This window comes from Apteryx rowi, unplaced genomic scaffold, assembly GCF_003343035.1.
Source record: "Apteryx rowi isolate R43461 unplaced genomic scaffold, aptRow1 scaffold_22, whole genome shotgun sequence".
In the NCBI taxonomy this organism is placed as follows: domain Eukaryota; kingdom Metazoa; phylum Chordata; class Aves; order Apterygiformes; family Apterygidae; genus Apteryx; species Apteryx rowi.
The window spans coordinates 3037478-3053996 of NW_020448530.1; positions in this window are offsets into that span (position 1 = coordinate 3037478).

Genomic DNA, 16519 nt, shown 5'->3' on the forward strand with positions numbered 1-16519 from the left:
TCCCAAAGCTTCTCCAGAAATAATTTATGACTCACTCCACAGTGTGGCAACTACTGGAGCAATGTGGCACTACTGGAGCAAGTCCAGCGAAGGGCTACAAAGATGATTAGGGGACTGGAGCATCTCTCTTATGAGGAAAGGCTGAGAGAGCTGGGCCTGTTTAGCCTGCAGAAGAGAAGGCTGAGAGGAGATCTTATCAACGTGTACAAGTATCTGAAGGGAGAGTGTYGAGAGGATGGGACCAGACTCTTTTCAGTGGTGCCGAGTGACAGGACATGAGGCAATGGGCACAAACTGAAACACAGACACTTCCATCTGAACATGAGGAAAAACTTCTTCACTGTGAGGGTGACAGAGCACTGGAACAGGTTGCCCCGAGAGGTGGTGGAGTCTCCTTCTCTGGAGATATTCAAAACACGCCTGGACGCRATCCTGTGCAACGTGTTGTAGGTGACCCTGCTTGAGCAGGGGGGTTGGACTAGATGATCTCCAGAGGTCCCTTCCAACCTCAGCGATTCTGTGATTCTGTGATTCTGTGTGAAGTCTCATAGGTTCTTATGGTTTTGCACCTCTTGAGTTTGGGCTGGAGAGTTTGATCTGAAGTGAAATTCTGCCCAACTTCAGCTGCAGCTGGTGTCAAAATTGTGAAGAACCCCACAAGTTTCTGCATGATATTCATGGAAACAAATAAGATCCTGCTATCCACTTGAATGTTATCAAACATTAGTTCAAAACAAAAGTTTTGAACTTAGGACAAATTCAGTTTTGCCAGGTTTGATTTTCCTTAAAGTTCTTCTGCAACTAAATCAGAGCTCTGCTATCCATGCACACCTGTGTGTCTCCTGCTGAGCGACCGTCAGTACTATGCAGTATTAAATTAGTCTTGGCGTTTCACAGCGTTCACTAATTATAAGCACATCTGCTGAAGAGCAGTTACAGCCGGTTTGTGGAGGGATGAAAATCGGAATGTCAACGTGTTTGATGCATGTGTTTGTTTCCCCTTAGAGTGAGGGTGGGATAAACACTACTTTAAAAAATCTGTAATCTTCATATCTCTTCCAAACAAATGTAAATGCTCCCTCAGCTCCCCTGGGGAACATAGTTGGAATATAGAAGAGTCTCAGGGAGAAGAACAAGCCGAAGGGCTATCTTTTTTGTGAATCTCTTCATGCCTGTTAAAATTGATCTAAAATAAGAAAATTCAGAGAAGGAAACCAACCTGAGGTCCACACAGAGGTCTTGCACCTGGGATCAGTGGGAAATAGCTGTCACTGCAGCATCAGCAGCGTCTGGATGTGTGTATCCTTTCACACTTTACACAGTCAAGGTCCATACGSGGCTGTACGTGGTGTCTCCTTTCACCTTTTGAACTCTGACTTAAGTCCAACCTCACATTTCTGGCATTGTGAGAGAACTGCCTCATTCAGAAACAAGTTCACGAGACTGAAACATTTTGTTGTTTATCTACTTTAGCAAGGAATGCGGTAAGAGTAAAAAAGTTTCTGTTTTGTTTACACAGTTTTGCTTCATTCATGATAAAGTGTCTCGGAATAAGATCACTGTGAAGGCGTTGCAATTTGTTCTGCACGGACATCAGGCCGCTGATGGCTTCAGCAGGACATTTGCCAGATGATTTGGATATCCCAGAGTCATCCTGTCTACCTTGCAGCAATAAGAGCCTTGGCAAGCCAGTTTATCCCCTCTCACGAATACCTGGAGCCCGGCTTGGGCTGAAGCTGTGAGACACACTGGCACATTACTGGAGCTGAGCTTTTGCTGAAAGAAACCTTAAATCTTTCAATCACTGTAGTCGGGTTCTTGGGATACAGATCGTATGTGTGGGTGGGAATGCAGGAGCAGAGGGGTCCAGCTTTCATGAATCACTGCTGGTATCAACAGCGTATTGCTCCAGTCYGGGGGAGTTTCCCCAGCAGGGTCTCTCAGCCCCACCGGCTCTGCAGTGCTTGCACTTTTCTGGGAGAGAAAGCTGACAGTCCAGGGATGCACCTCCTCCAAGATGGATTGAAATGTATTTTAATGGTGCCCCGGATCACTACACAGCTGTGCAAAGAGCAAAGCTGCAGCGCAGCTCAGGAACACAGTTGTAGTTAAGTTCAAACTGATAGACACTGCAGCTTACAGGACTACTGCATTGCAATCAAATCTCAGACACGGTTATTTAATAGAGTAGATGGGCCCAGCGTTAATACCTTTCCCAGCAAGGACTGTTTATTTGAAGGGTTTTGACAGACATGTGGAATCAAGAACACATCAGGTCGCTGCCGTAGTGGCAGAAGACAAGAAAGAAAACGGGCTGTGAGAGTAGTGTCTTGTTTCACATGCCGTAAAAAGAGAACCATATCCTCCTCTGGGTCACTAAGTTGAAACCAGCAGGGACAAACTTAGCCTATTAATGGGTCAGGCAACAACTCTGAACCACATACACTCTGCTCCAGTACTGAGTCTGGGAAGCTGAACATGAGCAAAACTGTTGCCTGGTAAAAAAGGTTGGACTAGAGGAGAAAGAGGCACCCTTGTTATTATCTAGACCTATAGATCAAGTCCTTAGAGGTCATGATACAGCTTAGTCTGAGGTGGAAATAAAAACTGTTTGGATAAAAATTTCTTGCACATTCCTGTGCTCTACTCTTTTTGACAATCTCTTGTGAAAGTGTTTTTAGCATAAAACTGCACCACTGTAATAATATGCATCTCTTCAATAAAAAAGGCATGACTCATGCCTCTGCATAAGAGATAAAAGATGTGTGGAAACCATAAAAACACTAATCCAGCATGCAAAGCTGGCAGAGTTGCTGATCTTCATGGAGTATTTTAACGTCTCTCTTGGTCTTCCAGGAATGCTATGGGACTGTATACACCTTTAAATAACATCAGCCTATAAATAGGTATCTAAAATATCTTTCCTAAAGATGCTTCTGCAAAACAGCTTTAGAAGAAGCCCTGATACGGGGTTTAATAGCACATTCTTGGTTTTAGTAGCCTTAGTATTATATTAGCCTTATCTTCCTCCTTCACAAGTATAATGGTAAGGAGGCAGAAATGTCTGTAACAGAGAGAGTGCAAAGACAGGTGCTGACAGGGTAAGTCTCTTCCTCAGCATGGGTCCTAAAGGATTAGTTGTCCCGTAAGAACAGCAATTAGACCCCAGCTCCCTGCTCCCTTCTGACTTGCCTCATCCAGCACCTGATGCCATGGCCATTCCTCCAGGCCCCCTTTGCTTCTGGAGTCGCGACTTGCCGCCTTGGCAAGCCTTGTCCCACTCCCCGAGCACCACATAGCCTCATGGTTGGGGCCCAGCTCTGCAGTGCGGGAGCTCTGAATGCAAACCCAGGTCCCCTGCTTCCTGGGAAGTCTCTGACCACTGGTTGAGCTTGCAAAAGCGAGACACTGTCACCATCTGCCTTTGGCCTAAACTCAGTGCAATCTTGCGTTAAGTGTGTTTACTAGCAAATTATATTTGTATGCAGAGAYGTTTCATTTTATTTGTAGCTTAAATTAATGAGTGTGACAACAGGTTGACATGGGCAGCTCTCCCTCTTTTGGGGACAGCCCCAGCCACTTGATCTCATCTTCGGGCTGTCTCTCAAGCCAGACATCTCCTCCCTCACTCTCATATCCTGGTGAGATAGATAGGGCTCCTGGAGCAGACACCTCAGGGACTCTTGGTGCCATTTGCTGTGATAAAAAAGGCTGGGGAGAGCCATCAGGGTCTAGTCTTCGGGATCCAGCTGGCTGACAACACTACAGATGAGAGCACTTTGGGCTCTCGTCGCCCAAAAGTGTGAGCCTCCTGAGGATGCAGGCACACAGGCTGGTCACGTACAGATCCTTACGCACACACACACGAATGCACACACGAATGCGCGCGCACGCACACACACACACACACACACACACACACACATACAGGTGCAACAGTTGCTACCTCTCCAATGATTGCCTGGCAGTACTGAGGGTGACCTTCATTAAAAACTCTCTTTGGAGACCTCATATAAAGCTTGGCAGTGCATGGGCTCCAGAGAGTGGCAAGAGTCCTTAGGTTGCTATGACATTCATTGCAGGCATCTCTGCATATGACACAGTTTTTTATTAATCTTAAACTGTAGCAGTCTTAATTGCATGTCTTGCTCCCCGGCTCTAGATTCATGTAAACTGCACTTTAGATCAGTCCAGTCTCACCTTTGGCCTTTTACAAATACCAAATACATATATCTTCCTCAGGAAGTCTGTCTATGCAGACAGAGCTAGCGTGACCTCAGTCATTTATACGCATGGTTCCCTCCATTTTTCACTTGGTCATCAGCTCATCTTCACCCACCAGGCAGAGATCTACTAGACAACATATCATCTAACGTTTTTTAGAAACACCAAGTATATTTTACTGGTGTCATCCCAAAGCAGACTGGGCAGCTGAGTCAGCACAGAGAACTAGAAGGTGATTTACTGTGGCAGGACTCCTGTAGCCCTGGCCAGCAGCAAATCAGCCGGCAGTGCAGAGCAGAGGACAAGCATGAGCATTTACACAGAATCACAGGATGGCTGAGGCTGGAAGGGACCTCTGGACTCCTCTAGTCCAACCCCCCCTGCTCAAGCAGGTTCACCTACAGCACGTTGCCCAGAATTGTATCCAGACAGTTTTTGAATATCTCCAGGGATGGAGACTCCACAACCTCTCTGGGAGAGCTGTTTAATAAGGGTATCCCATTTAATATCCCAGTTTAATAGTGGTATCCCATATTGCTTGAATGTGCTGCTGGAGCATAAAATTCATATCCAGCCACTAGGCTCGTATGCATAAATCTCTGCTGTACAATGCTCTTGTTAGGGGACTGCTACAGGTCTGGGACCACTTCAGGAGATATTTATGTCACTGGTCAAAGGTGCCCAGCTTGGATGCAAAAATTAGGACTGTAAGCCAATGGAGAAAAGTGGGCATCTCCTGGAGGTCATTTGGACACTGAGTTAGGAGGCTGACCATTGACTGTAGCCAGTGCAGAGAAATTAGGACCTCCAGAATTGCCCTAAATACCTCCATGAGGTGCCCATCCAACTGATGTGAATGCCTCCATACCTCTAATCACCAGCATTTGACTTGGGCTCTGCACACAGGCGAGGTCTATACCCCATGGTTAGAATTGCTTTAGGTTGCTAATTCTCACCCACTCTGTGGCTGCCTCATAGTGTAAATCCAAGCTAATTTATAATTTGGAATAGCTGAAAAATGGAAGCTAAAAGACATTTTAAAGACATTAAAATAATAAGTATCTCGGCAATTTGTCAAAGATTCCTGCACTTCTGTTCTCTCACTGCTGGTAAGCGTGGCTTCACGAAGCTTTCACCCACCCCCTCTTTTATGGTGCATGGAAAAAGGAATTCAGTGAGGTTATTAAATCATTTTCTGCTTATAAGTTACTTCCATCATTTATTGCTCTTCTATATCTCTAATTGCCAGTCATTTGATCACTACTTTATATCTCRCAAGGTATTAAAGCATCTTTCTAACTTATTTTAATTAAGGATAGTAATGAATAGCAGTAAGGACTTTAGTCACTGGATGTTTTCCTGTTCTTCAAGGTTTGGACTTAATGTCCTTTGGTGTCTTAGAAAAAGTCCACATGGTGATTAACTGGTAGAGAGAGATCATGTTAGCTCTGAAAACAGGGCTGTCTTGGGGTCCTGCAGAGGCCTCATGGAAAATTAAAACAGGAGCCCTTGCAGAAGGCCAAGTAGACCTAGACAGCTGAAGGATGCACTGTCTCCTAATGGTCTTTGGGGTGGTTTCCTCCTTTATGCCTCTATGACTTTATTTTTAAGTGGAAGACAAATATTGGTTCTCATACATTTTAGAGCACGATTCAGTGTTTGACAATGGGGAGAGAGACCCAGACTTGGTCCTCTGTTACATATGTGGAACAATAGTTTCACACAAGTGTGAGGGTGAGGAAAGTGATTATAGATGCTGTATCCTAACGGAGAGAGTTTCCAAATGTCTTTGGTTGATACCACCATCAAAAACAGCATCTCCCATCTCTGGACCATGCCATGTCCCATGTTGAAGTGATTTATATACATTGACATGGAATACAGTCTGGAAACTCCTGCACAGAGGCTTTTTAAAAGTGGCACAGAGTAGATTGATATGTACTTATAAATTTGTTGTATTAATGTTGCACTATACTTACTGATATTGAATAGGACTTTCATCCATCATTATTGTTGTGTAATGTTTATACCATCTGCAATATTATATATGCCATTTCTAAAGAAGGAAACATGAGACAGCTCAGTGGGCTGTAGTATTTAGCATGGGTAAACTCAAAGTATGTCAAATCATATGGCAGTCCTTGTCAGCATCAGAGCATTCATGATAAAAGCCATCTCTGCTTAGTATGGTGCTTAAACATATTAAGAAACTTAAGCACATGTTCTTATGAGTGAGATACCATCCTGAATTGCCCAGTAAAATGGAAAAATACACGAGGGAGTCAGGCACTGCAGGGAGGAGAAAAAGCAGCTTATCCAGGCTGGGAACTGCACTCAACACTGTCCCTGTGCTCATGCAGCAGTTAGGCACTGTGGTTTTCCCCCCCATAATTTTTGAAGGCTGCTTTCTAGTTCTTGATACTGCAGGCAGGCACACTGGTATGAAAATCTATTCACAAGAACATTCATGGCAGTTCTGTTGGACACTCCTTTAAAACAGGTATTTATCCTTCCACCGACAATCTTACTGGAAAAACAAACCTCACCTTCTTTTCAAAAGCCTTTTCATTTGCTCAAGCTGCAAACACGACAGAACAGCTGAGGGTTACTACCCCTCCCTCAGAGGCTGTTTGTAAAATAAAGGATTTTCCACTCTTACCATAACTCTGAATAAAAGGGAGAAAATGCATTTAATGTGTTCAGGAAATGAGTAATCACTGTCAGGCAATGACATGCACATGCATGTTGAGTTACACTTCTGCAAATGGTGTCACTGTGCTCAGCACGTGGATTCAGGAGGAGGTGAGCCCCACAAATGAGGCCATGGGGGAAAGCCTGTCACCTCCTAGAGTCTGTGAACACTTCTGATGCCTTGTCAGTATTTCCCCCTAAAATAGATTTCTTTCTTTCTTTTGTTCTTTAATTCTTTCATTATTTTTCTTTCTCTGCCTCTTTCATCCTTCCCTTCCCTTCCCTTCCCTTCCCTTCCCTTCCCTTCCCTTCCCTTCCCTTCCCTTCCCTTCCCTTCCCTTTTCCTTCTTCTTAATTCAAAGACACTAACCTGGTAAAAGTTTGTGTCTATGAGCACCATCTTCACATGCACAAATAAAGTCATTCCCAAGCTTTGGTGCTTGCAAGAGTTGAACCTGAAGTGTTAAAGTACAAACACTTTCTGATCAGCCATTCCCTTCATAACAGATGGCCCAATCTCTACTCCAAGATTGTCTTTAACTCTGTCTGACCCAGCAAAAAACAAATGTTCATAAACTGCAGTTCTTGGTATCCCAAGATGTCCATTTTTGGCTGTAAATCTGGAGTGCATGCTGTTATCTGAGATTTGTAACAGTCATGTGCGATGCAGGGAGACGTGTTAGCTGACTTGGGGGGGGGAATCTAAACAACACAGGCAAACCAGTGCTCCCTTCGACAACTTCAGCTCCTTCTCAGGAACTTTCTCTGTCAGTGTTTTCAGTGTGATAAAGATGTTTCTTGATTTCCCTGAACAGTACCTCACCATAGTATTCGGAGTAAATGTACCAAGGCCAAGCCATAGCAATGACATATATTAAAGGCCACAGGAATTGCATGGCACCTGGATGGGAAGGGACTCCTGTGTAACACACCAGAATTTGGGTATCAGACCTGCAGGGATGCACGCTGCATCTTTATATGGATATTAGCATTGCATCAAGGGCAGGAGAGCAAACAAAAAAGCACCCTAATCTGGAGCCCACAGAAGCTGTTGGAAGTTATACTTAGAAAACTTTGATAACAGCTTGAAGTTAATGAATTACGTGGATTCTAATAATATGAGGCTTGGATGTCTGGTTGAAACCAAGCTTCCCCAGTGTTCGCTCCAAGGTGCTCCTAATGGATTGCGATCACCCATTGCTGTCCTGAAGGGAATAGGGAGATAGCTCTGAATGGGTGCTTGGCACTCCTCGTTTCATGAGGAAAGGGACTGGATTTGCTATTTTTGATAAAGTTGCTAGTTCTGTTAACCAAAAGGATGCAAAAAATTTGCCTTTTGTATACCCTATGAAATCTTTGTTCCCTGCTTCAAAATAATAGATGACTTGCTTTTAAAAAGTGCATAAAATAGGCAAGTGTTCAGGTTTCATTGATGCTAAAAAATGCCTTTTCAGAGGCATTATTTTTTGCAGGGTAGGGGGAAAGGGAATTCCTAATCTGTTTATCCTAGGATTAATATTAGGAGTGAGTTAGTTTTTCCAAGTTTCAGTAGAGCATGAGGGGGAAAACAAAACAAAACAAAACTTATTTTCAGGAATGTTTACCAATGGGTTCTGGTCATGACTTGTGTTTTGAAACTTGGGAGGCCAGTTTTTGAGCCTCACTGTTAGTGTTTAACTTTAGGATTAGGAATTATTGAGTTAGGTTCATTAAAATAGCTGGGTTTTGTCCTTCGAAAATTTAAGAAAACATGGTGTAAGCCTTGGAAGCAAGGTCTCTTTCTGAGTAACAACAGACTCATTCAGCTCTAAGCATATGGCAGGCTTTGTTTTAGAAACCTGTGTAAAAATAAGAGTAACGCTCCCCATTCCAGCAGACTCYTCAGCTGTATTCTCAGGCATTTACACTGCTCTCAATAACTCCAGTTTAAAGCCCTGAGAAATCTACTGAGATCCCAGCATATTAAAACTAGTGTAACTGTGATGGGGGTCAGGCCTTCTCTGAATTTTATATTCAGTTCCCAGCTCAAAGGCAAAAAAAAAAAAAAAAAGCCAACATTACAGACAGGAAAAGGCTGGTAGAGGGCTTCTCTGAACTTTATGAGCTGGGTTATGGATGAAGATACTGAAATGCTCACACAAAAAACTTGAGAAGAGACTACTTCCAGATGTCGGAATGAGGATGTCCTCCAGGGAATGCATGAAGAGGCTGAAAAAAGGTTGTCCGGCCCCAAAGAACTATCTTGCAAAGAGCAGACTGTATTCTTCCACCCTGACGTAGACGTGGGACAAAAGCTCCTTCGGATGCAAACCTCATTGCTTCAGCTGTACAATTGACCTGCAGCAGTCTCTGTGGCTTTGTGCTCACTGCATGGTAGGATCTTTGCATTTTCATCCTCAGCAGGCCCAGTTCTGCCTTCAGCCACTTTAATGTAACTGAATTCAAAGCAGCTGCCCAATTATAACACAGACTAGGACTCGCCCCAACTTGTCTATGTGTGGTTGCGCTCACAAATGTCCCATTAATTGGGAACAGTCCCTCATGGGTTTTCATTTCAAGAAGAGTTTTAGAAGTTTGGGTGACTGCAAAGAAAATCGTGCTCTCCTCTGTTTTGGGTGTTTTACAGCAACTCAACTCTTTTTTTAATCTGCAGCCCAACCAGCTGACTCGAGCTGGCAGGAAGACAATGAATCCATTTTATGACAACTTTCAAGGTTCCAAAATGTGTTTTGGATCTGCCTTGGAGTGAAAACAAAACCTTTTAAACTTTTTCATACGGTGAAGTCATGTCAAGACCTTTTTAGTTTGGGAAGGCTTTGGGATTCTCTCCATGGTGCAGCTGGTGAGGACAGCCTTGTTATTGCCACTGAATGTCAGGCAGCTGGTTGTTACTCTGCAAACAGCAGCTCATTGCCATATAGATAAACCTGGGTGTCTCCAGGCCCGGATACAAGACAAGCTAGTTCCTACTCCGCATATTTTCTCCTAGGTGGGACCTCTGCTGTGATTTTTCTCAGGACAGCTACAGTTCCTCCTAACAGTGCAAGGTCACTTTGACCTTGAATTTCTGTGACAGCAAACCAGCAGTGGGAGAAATGTGTTGCAGATGCAGACTCWCAGCCTCACCTGTCACTTGCGTAGAGACCATCAGCTTGCTGATGTAGATACCACTCTTTTCCAGTTTCAACACTTAGTATAGGGGGACATTGTGCGGGAGAAAATTGGGCGGTATGGTAAAACAAACAGCGAAGAAAGAAATTGCCTTGCCAGTTTTGAAGCCTTGTCTTTTCTTCTTTCCTTGTTTTTTTTTTTTTTCCCCCTTCTGCCTGCTCTGCTTCATTCATTCATTGTTTAAGGCAGATAAGCTCACTAACAGACATAAGGCCTGGTCCAGAGGCTACCAATTCTAAGGTAATTATTCCAGACAGCGACCCTGACTACTTTGGAGCTCATGCCTTATTTGTGCTCAGTGATGTATGTCAATGCTCACATAGGCTCAGACTTGCCAAGCATTACACTAGTGTTGGATTATAGCATATTTGATTTTGAAGAGGAGAAGCTATGCCACTGTTCAGTGGCCATTATTTAAACCCTTTTCTCTGTTGAATGGCAGGCTCCCATCCACACATAGCATACCACGCAGATGCAGAGAAAGGGCCTACCTTTGGGAAAATTCCTTTTTTGCAGCTGAATTACTCATTTTTGCATGAAAATGTGATTTCAGCTAGAGACAAGGCAGAAGAAAATTGTGAAATGTATTTATTGATCTTTAGAGCATAGAGGAGTCCTGTGAAACACGACTCCACATGTCAGGTACTGTAAAAGCACAAAGCTTCTCTCTGAAGAACTTTCAGCCTGCATYGAAAACATTAAGAAAAAACATATCTTTAGTATATATCCATATTTTATTGATGGAGAAATAAAACAGGAGAAATTGCGTGTTTTATCAAAAATATGTCTGGTGAAAAGAACCTCTCTCCGGGAATCCAGTCAAGTTCACTAACCACAAGGTTATCTTTCTTAGTTATTATCTTTCCAAAAGGTTTCACATAATATTTTTGCCATTTTTGACAATCCCACATTAAATGGAAAAAGCAACCTGCTTGTCACATAAATTGCTAGAGTGGACCTGTTGGCAGTTACTCAAAAAGATTATTGCCTGTTTTTCATTCTTGATGATATTATGAAGCTCATGAAGTCTGTGGTTTACCCGTTCTTTATCTGCGCACATACATTAGTACTTCTTTCTACTTCACATGCTGATTATTCCCATACATTGTTGTTGAGCTCATCTCATATGTTAGAACAAACTAGGTGTGCAGAGTTAGTGGCAAACCTGATGCCAAGTCAATTGACCATTAAAGCCACTGTCCAAAGAGCTGGCTTTGCAGCAGGCAAACAACAAACAAATACCCAACAGTTCTTGCATATGTAGGTTAGCTATTTTCCCACTGCCCATCCATCTTCTTTTTTCCCCATCAAACATAACTGGATACCTATGATTTCTTGGCCACAGAGTACATGGTTTATATTTGAAGAGAGCCATTTGTAACAAAGATGATGGATTCATATAAGCATCCAGTGAACTCATACAGTCTTCTTCAATGTTTATATTCGCTTATTGTGCTCTACTGTTTTCAAATAATTACATAACTAGCCATAGCCCTTTCAAACAGCCCTTCTACCCATATCAGCTAAGTGTATAAACATCAGTGCTTTATACAGTCATTTTATATGAAATTTGTCTGCAGGGAAGCAGTTTGCTGTAGTCTGTATTCATTTTGGGAGGTGATTCATGCAGCAGTTAGGACTCAAAGTGCTTTTGATTTCCTTGCAAACAGTCTGTCYGCCTTCCCTCCTATCTGTATCCCCAGATCTAAGGAGGGCTTGCCCAGTATGGTCTTAGGCTAATAAATCACTGCGCTGCAAATAACAGGCACTAACAGATCCCAGGCACCTGGACCCCTTAGTTCATAACTCCAGCTACAAAGTCTTCTATCATTTCTATTAAACAGATCCAGTTTCAGCTCAAGCACTCTCTTCTTGTTTGCTAAACTGGTCAGAAGCCATAAGGCTGCATTAATATGGTTCTGTGCCTGAGCAGCTATAATTTGTATGAGTCTTAGTATATATGTATAACTCAGTATGCGTCATTAGCTTGGGATCACCCTGCCCTGATCATAAATGAAGGAAGGTTGAATCCACCTGCCCAAGGCTTGGTGGCTTTCTGGCCCTGTGAGGAGTCCCACACAGCCAAAATAAAAAAAAGCCTGAAAACAAGCTTGCTCCAGAAGAAGTTATAGGACATCCCAGCGCTAACGAAGTCAAAGCTGTCTCTTTGGGAAAAAAAAAAAATTCAGGCATTTTTTAAAGCAAGAGCTTGGCTGGAACAGAGAGCACAGGACAAGTCATGATCCGACTCTCCGCCTGGCTTTTGGACAGGAAAGGTGGCTAAATGGTCCAGTAGAAAAAGAAAAAAGTGTGTCATCCTGACAAGTCTGTTCTATTCACCTCATGCAGTAAAAAATACCTGGGAGGCTGTGAGCAATTAGGCACTGTGGGTAAGGACTAGCAAAAGACATAAGCATTGTGTAATTCCAGCGTAAGCCCTTTTTAAACATCGTTATAAGAGAAACCTGAGCCAACGTCTTTGGCATGGGGATCGTTTCACGTCTCTTCACCTTTATCCTCAAGCGGGTCGCTTGTACCTCAAAGGGAAGGGGATATTCCAAAGCACCAGCCCATATTCTTGCTTGAAGGGAAAGCTAGGGAAAAAAAATTCCCAGGAAATTGTGCTGGTTTCTCCCAAGGTATGAAGAAATGGGCATTTTTGCCTTTCCTTTCACTGATAGGAGGGGAAGTGTCCCTGTTCTTTAAAAGGGAGAAAGATGCAAAAATCTGACGTGAGTAAAGAACCTTTTTTTTAGAAGATGCCTCTTGCTCAGTGACACATCCCCTTACTGTACATCCACGCGCACACACACACACACACACACGGACACAGACACAGACACAGACACACACGCATTTTCTGTTTTATTAGAGAACATTCTGGTTACAATCAAAGGCAGCTCATAAATGTCATATTTTGAAAAGCATAATGCGCGATTCCCTCTTTAGAGCAGTTTTTATGACAAACAGTATACCAATGTTTGTGTATCATTTCTAGGACTATAAAATAACTTTTTATGGCTCTTAGGCTAATATCTGAAAAGTACAGTACGTTTTCAAATGAAATTCTTTTGCAGTATTTAAAGCATAATATTTCTTTTCAGTCCACTCTCCCTCCTCTTCTTGTTTCGCTTTCTATGCAAAACCATGTGACAAAAAGCTAAGTGCTTTTAAGAAACGTACCTTTGGCTTAGAGCCAACCCCTCTCTCTCTCTTTTTTGGGGGGGGGTTTGCCAGTTGAAGCTGACAGATATCTATAGCAAACAGTTAACATATATAAACATGTCAGATATAAAACAAATATACTTTGAAAGAAAACAGATAGCTGGAATGGTTCATGCTGCAAGACAGTGTTGGTGCAATTAGCGGGAGCAGGGTGTGGGGTCCTCAGGGCCGGTTTGGCAGGTCTGTCAGAGGTAGAAGTACCTTTCTTCTTCTCCCTGTCAAGGTCTGCATGGATGGCATGGAAAAAAGACAGGTCCCACTGTCATAGCCACCATCTGGTCTAGATGAAAAGAAAGTAGAAGCAGTTTTTTATGATGACTGGTGAGGCACTGCGTACGCGAGCCATCTGCAGGCTTGTGTTACTGGAATACGTTTCGTGGGTCAAACGAGCTGAATTGTTTCTGAAACGCAACCACATAGGGGCTCGATCCTGCAGAGCTCCTGCCTGGTGCTGAGCCTCCTCCCTCAGCTCTTGCCAGGCTGTCTTTCACTGTTTATTACTAGACGACAGTGAAGGTGAACGTGAATGAACTAGACTGAATTAATTAGCGTCAGTAGAGGAAAAACGAGCGGCCGTGTGGTTGGCCATTTTAGCCTGCCGAGTGGGACTGGCACTCTCAGATGGTGGTTCGGGGTGGATTCAGGCATCCAGAATGCTACGGGATGGACCCAGGCTCCTCTGTGCCTTTGTCCAGGGGATCTCCTTCTTGGTGGGTCCTACAAAACAAGCCAGCACAGACCAGACACCAGGGCAGATCCTCCTCGTCCAGCCCTAACAATAGGTTRCGAATAGACTAAACAGATAATTAAACAGATTAATTCAGCTCTCAAACAGACTAGGACAGCAATTAAATGGACTCAGATTCTTCAGGCTGGGAAAGACACCGCTGAAGGGGATGTGATAGCGATCATGAGTAGGATGGAAAATATGAATAGAGAAGGACTGTTTGCTGTCTCTTCTAATACAAGAGCTAGGGGAGGTCACATGAAACTGCTTAGTGGCAAGTTCGGAGGGGAAAAGAAAAAAAACAAAAGAGGAGTCTTTTTCCCCAGCGTGCAGTTAAGTGGGGGAATTCTTTGCCATGGGATGACTAGGCGTATTTGTGGAAGAAAAATTGTTTAAGAAGGGCCACGGGAACCCGAGACGCCTGCTCTGGCGCAGGCACGGAGCTGCACACCCGTGGCTCATACCTGCCGCCTTTAGCTGGAAGGGAAAGCACTACTGCCCAGAGTCCAGGCAAAGATCGAGCCAGCGATACCTGAGCATCTGGGTAGCTGAATTGCCTCTCAGAAATAAAAACCAGGAAAGGTGGGGGTTATCCGTCTGATGCCTCCAAAGGCCAGAGCCCAAACCTTTATTCTTTTGTGAGCAGAAGAAAAGAGGGATTAACAGCAGTGGTGGGTGAAACACAAACACTTTGCAGACTTGGTTCAATTTGGGTGAAACTAAAATAGATTTGCATTGGAATTTAAGCAGTACACAGATTTCAGAAAATGCCTGCCATGTAAATGCCCTCCCCTTATACACGTAAATCAGCTCACTTGCATTTGATCAGTTATTTTTCCTCTAAATGGAAAAAAAGATTTTGACCATGAGAGTATTTACGATGCAATTAATCAAATATTTTTTCAGAAAAATATTTCTCAATTGTGCTTTCAATTTTTACAAAAATTTAGGGTGACTTCTTAAAAAGCTATTTTTTAAAGTGAATTAGATTTTTTCTTCTTCCCCCATCCTTCCTTCCTTCCTTCCTCCCTTCCTTTCCTTCCTGATTGCTACATTTTTGCTGCTCATTACCTCTTCACCCTGATTCTTCTGCTACTGAAAAAAGGGTGAAAAAGATTTTTAAACCCCTAGAGAAAGCTGCTGCTCATTTAAACCTACTGAAAAAAACAGAAGAAAAAAATTAAAAGTGAGAAACCATGTGGTGGAAAACAGCTTCTTTTTAATGCTTTTCTACGTGAAATCTGAAAAAAAAAAAGTGCAGAAATATGTTGAGAACTGGGATGCTTCTGGGTTTGCCTGTGCTCACAGCAGTGACAGGAGATTCGGTAGCTCTCTCCCAGCTCGCAGAAGGGCGCCTGAGACGTCATCTACTAACGGGTAATGTTAGAGGTGCCTCATTCCTTCATTAGCTCTGCTTTTACAGACACACAGGAAGTCTGCAGCAGAAAAGGGATTAAGAACAAGTCTTAAATGAGTGACCTCTCGCCCCTCCCCAGACCAGCTTCTCTCACGTCAGCAGCAGAAAACACGTGCTGTCGGTGGTGATAATCAGTGAAAGGGACGGCAACCCCAGAACCRGCCGAGCTGTTTTGGGGAGATGAAGCAGACGCTGCCATCCAAAGCAGAACAAACATTTTGACTTGTGCTTTTCCCCCCCTCACGCATTTTCAGAAATAAAAAATGCACCTGATTTCCATCCAGCTCCAGGCTGGGCAGGGACCTGGTAGAGCTCCTAGCAGCTCYGAGTGCCGCTGGGGCAGCAGTGTCTCCTCTGGGCCCTTTCCCGGGCCTCTGCCCCGCAGCGACCTCCCCTTCCCTGGCCAGATCCACTGCCGGCGCGCGCCAAGGGGGCTGCACTCAGCGCAGCGATGCCGATTGACACCAGCTGAATATTGGTCCCCGGAGATTAGCTGTTAACTTTATAGCTCCGGTTTCGGGGTGGGATTTTTCCAAAGCGCCTGTTTGGTACAAAAACATAACAGTGCAGGAGAAATCACATAAATGGTTTTATCCCCCTCTGTGATATAATATAAACAAGTTCAGTCATATATTTTAATTCATGAGAAAAATCACCTTCCAAATAATAAAAATATCCAGAAAGGCTTTCTGTCAGCTCAGCAGAGCAGCCACTCTGGCAGCATTTACTGTGAGAGAGCTGCTTGCACTGAACTCCTTGAGAAGAGACTTCAACCCCAAGGCAAACATCTGTGGAAGTTTTATTGGAGCCTAGACCAAGAGGAAAGCCAGCATCAGACATCTGGAGGCTTCTTTTGGGCCAAGGACAAGAGATCCCAGTATCTGTGGCATGAGGAAAGACTGTTGGACTTTGTGGACTTGATTGCTAGCTGGGAGGGAAAAGTCACAGCTCCCTTGGCACAAATAGGACTGCTTGAGGTTCTGCTTCTTCCATCTTCATCATATTCTTGGATGAAATCTCCTTAAAAAACAAAGAGGGTGGAGGATGGTCAATCCATAGATACA